The following is a 5,163-nucleotide window of genomic DNA, read 5'->3' on the forward strand; positions in this document are numbered from 1 at the left end:
TAGAAATTGATTTTAAATTGGTTCCATTTTTTATTCTGTTTTCTTCGTCAACAAATCCAAATAAGGTAAAGATGAGACTTGAATTAGGGTAAATTTACATCTTGAATTGGAAATGATGTTATTATATAAGGATGTTAACATCAAAATCTGTCTTATAATTTTCATTAAAAACAATAACATGAAGATCCAACAAGGGATGTTAAAACAGAGGCAACGAAACTTTAAACTCTGCTGAGTCATATTGAAAAGCCTGTTGTGAATCGGTAAGTGGAAAGGTTGCAATTTTATAGCAACAATAAAATACTAATGATAGTCAGGATGCCGTTTGAAATTTAAATCGCCTTATAATATATATCCTAATCAAAAAACCGCTTCCAGACTATAAACCAGGAACACGTTATTTAACACATTCACTACAAACTTTTATTGATACTCAAATATCCGTTTTTTGACTGCATCAGTTCATTCTTCATTTAATCTGAATACAAAATTAATTCTATGGAAATGGAATAACCTGGGAATAAACAGTCTGGATGAACTGATAAAAGGAAATTTATTAAACTAAAACTAGAACTCTGGTTAAGATATGCACAAGATTATGCGAAATTTGAAACCTAACCAGAGATATTTTGGAAGCGTAACTTCACCTTGGCCTTTATTTTATTCCAAATGCAAATTTCCATTTTTTGTCCAAACTCTCCAGAATAATTTTGCGATATTCTGTGACTTTTCATGCTTGTTTGTCTAAGAAGAATATCATATTTTACAGAACAAAACAGACAGTCACGATTTATGACTTCTTTATAAGTTATTGTTTAGTGCAATTAAATATTTAAAGTCACGGCTGCTAATTTTTCTAAATTTTCTTGAGCACTAATGCATTCAGTTTGACACAATATCCTCAATTTTGGATATTGCAGCAATTTTGGTGTCAAAACTTCCATTTCAATGCATTTACATTTCAAAAGCTTGATGGTCCACTCGACGTCCTTGAAATCTGAATCGATAATCATATTTCATGCAACCTTACGATTCCGGAAATGCACTTTCACTAGCTGTCTATAACTTACTTGCTTATGATTCGTTTTTCCTTACAATTAAAAAATATCTTCAATCTTTTCTTGTTAAAAGATACAAATCTAATCGATCAAATGCTTAAACAAGCTTCATTCAATGATTATTTAAGTAGCGATTCAAAAGAAAGCTTTAAATTGTAGGGAAATATGCGATTAAATTAATAAAACCGTGACATTAAATTGAAGATGAATCTTCATCAAACTTCTATAAAATAATATTAATTACAGCTCTCGAGAATCTCGAGTCATGCAGACTTTTAAATGTCAATGATAAAAATTCACAAATAATTGAAATTTCATTGATATCTGTAATGTAGGTTAATCATCCTTTTGAGCTAATATTGAAGCTCACAGCTGTTTGAATACAGTAAATTCAATATGCTCAATATCTTCTTCTTTTAAACGCAAGTAAAGACTGCTAATTAATTTTCATTCAATTAATGAATTGAGGAGAACGACTTTGTGTATCAATGATTTCTTTAGAAAAGGTGTGACGAGGAATCGATCGATGAATTATTTTGTGTTTCTGAGCAATTACTGCATGGAAATTTTAATGAGATTCTTAAAAGATTGGATGGAATTTGCATAATCATGGAATATATACAAATATTTAACTGTGATCTAACGACACAACTATAGAAATTCCGAAAAATATCCAACGTTGATGCACATCAAATATCGCATAAATTATCTAGACTAGAGATGGACAACCTTTATGCTGCGGCACACTGGGAAATGCCATGAATCGCATGTCATGTACAGTATCGGTCGTTGCTTAGCACAAAGTTTCGGTTCACTGCATTTTCGAGTGTGCCACGGCACACAGGTTGCCCACCACTGATCTAGATAAAACAATATTGACCTTCAACACATTATCTACCGTAAAAAGCTATTTGTCGCTTATTATTTTTCGTGCGTCCTCTCGAATTTTTCATTTTAGAGATTAGCATACGGTCGTTGGGCAGGTTATAAGTCTATTTTAAGTATGACAGTTCTAGATTTACAAATGAAATCCTTTACATTCTAAAATTCCCTTAAAGTCAGCTATAAAAAACTTGAATTTATTGAATATAAAATCTTGTTAGGCATATATTATTGGAAAATTATGCGTAATAGCTAGTCATCTATCTATTCTGAAGTTCAAATTTATCATATTTAATTTAAAAGTATATCCAATCCGACTTTAAACTTTTTAAATCATTTTTCATTCATACAAGGTATTTTTAAATTTTCTCAAACGTGATTTAATTCAGCATAGAAATGAGAATCACACGGATCTGATCTCATGAGTTGTTGATCTTTTCAGCACTTAGAAAGGAACAACTTTTGCAGATCTAAAGATAAATTTCCTCCGAAACAAAAACCAGAAAGTCCTCCTGGAATCAAACTGGGGCTAATTTTGGACATAATTCTTCTTTGCAGCTGTGGAATGTGGATAAAAGTTAAGGAGAATATCAATCTTCAAAACATTTCCAAACAAGCTTGTTTTCAACACAATTCATCCTCTATATAGCTGGTCAGAAATCAAAAATCAATTCAAAAATGCTAAGAGTCTCGTCTACTGAGTCATTTGCATAGACCTGTATATACATTATAGCTGTGTGTCATCTGATGAATATAAATAAAGAAAAAACTTAAAAAAACAAGCATTTATGAAACTATGAATATAATTTATCAATTTCATTTTGATGCACTTTTGTCACTCAACGCAGCTTAATGACACTCTTATGTCAAGAGAAATAAATTATAAAGTATACATGCATTGAACTGACATTTTGCAGGATTAGCTTAAAAGCGTGTGTTGGTGTTAATTGAGGCGATGATGGGGCACATTTTTGACCTTAAATTGATCAGTTCCTATGTTTTGTAGTTACCTAACGCTAAGCAAGCAGACCATCATTTCCCTCCTAAGAGCTTCTAATCAAATTGTTCCAATGATTATAGTGTTGACAACCTGTCAATATCTGTCGATCGGGTACATCAATCTATTCTAACAGAACCAATGAATGAATAATCCTCTTAGAATAGTAAGCTGTCAGTTGAAATTTGAAAATCAATTAATAATGCTAGTCTTAATCGCACAAATAAACAATAATGTGAAGCAATATTGTGTCAAGGTTTGAATTGTAGATGCAGCAGCAACAGTAAAGGATTACCTGCAGCTTTACCCTCTAATAATCGATTATAATAATTAAGTCATTAATTATATTAATTAATATACATTATACATATATAATACAAAAATATTAATATTAATTAAATCAAAATCACTGCGTATGAGCAAAAACTGTAATTGTAAAGTTACATTCTCCAAAGGAGAATACAAAAATTCACTTTCATTCTCTCTCACTGGATACTCTTACTTTTTATGAGCTTATTTTTTTGTTGTGTAAACCTCCTCTGTGATTCATTTTGAGAATACATTGCATTTCTTGTTATTAATAACCTCAGGGCCGACGATTTTCATTCTTGCTTACTTCTTTCTCTTGTTGTGACTATGCGATCGAACATTTATTGTTTTACGTATTTTAAGTACAATTTTATAGCAGATGAGGAAAGGCACATTGGCTGATTTTGAAAATTTAGTGTCTGGAGATTATTTTTAGGATTTCAATCAGCTTGCTTATGATCATATATTGAGAGAGAAAAATATTGAAATTACACACGCACCTTTGAACTTTATCTAAACAAGGAAATGATGAGGAGTCTACAGTATAAGATGACATACACAATGAGATTCAATTATATAAATAAATCTTGTATTCTTAAAGAAATTCTAGAGAAACTTAGAATTCTTACAATAAAATCCTTGTCACATTCTATGACAATATTCCATTAGCTCAGTGGTGGTCAACCTGTGTGTCGTGACAATAAAATTTTGGAAATCCCATGAACCGTATAACATGTGCTACGGTTGATCAAAGCTGACCACTAAGGTATGCCGCGAAAAATAAAAGGTTGTGCCCCACTGCATTAGCTACAAAACTCGTAAAACTTTATATGATTTTTATTAATGTGAAGAATTTGACAATTTTTTGTTTAATATTTTTGTTGCCTAGACGAGAAATTTTACTTCCATTTCTTTTCGTCTACAAATACTCTTTTTCAATTTCGGCAACTCTTTGCTCTTCATCATAGGCTTTTGATACCATTGCGTGATGATCAATTCAATTTATTTGATACTTAGCCAAGATTTCTATCATTTGAGGTAAGAATTTTCTGATATACAATACAAGGAAACAAGATTTGTTGAAGATGATTTCACTAATTAGCATTTAGAAAAATATTCAGTTTCTTATTATTTTGGACATAAAAGGAGTTGTATACTGTACAGTATCCTATCTAAGAAATCAAAGACATTGATGACGCCATTATACTCAATTTACTATGCTTATTCTTACTTGATATTTCTTCTTGTAGCCGTTACCTGCTGATGATTTAAGGACTTCATGATAAACTTGAACATTTGTCGTAATGAATGGAAGTCGAAGTCAATACATTGATATAAAAAAGCTACAATAATTGTATATCTAGTGAGAAATAAAAAGATATAAATATTAAATTGATGCGAATTCTTGCATTTTATAAAGCTTGACAATGTGTCACATAAGGTCATTTGGATCCATTTCAAGTGTACGAAAGGAACTTGAATGCAGAACTGTGGCGATTATTAGCCACGATAAAAAGAATTAACCGAAAATTTTCAGCCTCAAAAAATTTGCCGGGAAACAGCAAAATATACAGCATTTCCCTACTCCAATTCAATGATCTCTCATAAAGATAATAATCATAAACAGATGTAAATGTCTGCTACCCGATCGTCATAAATGTATATGTGATGAGCTTTTAAATAATTGAGCTTATCTTCTTCACATGTGAATCTTATTTTCACGTACAAAATTATTTACAGTATGTGCTTTTTTTTCAGCAGCTCAAAGTTGTAACGCCGAAATTTACATCTTCTCTTGACACATCTTCTCTAGCAAAAAGCGTCTCAACTCATTTTTGCATCTCAACAACTGGTTTCTCAGTCGCTCTTGTATAAAAGACAGATTTTTCCATGATTTCTGTTTCAGTTTTTTGACGA

Source organism: Chironomus tepperi, unplaced genomic scaffold (assembly GCF_022539635.2).
Source record: "Chironomus tepperi strain 1889 unplaced genomic scaffold, CSIRO-AGI_Ctep_v1 contig_137, whole genome shotgun sequence".
Taxonomy (NCBI): domain Eukaryota; kingdom Metazoa; phylum Arthropoda; class Insecta; order Diptera; family Chironomidae; genus Chironomus; species Chironomus tepperi.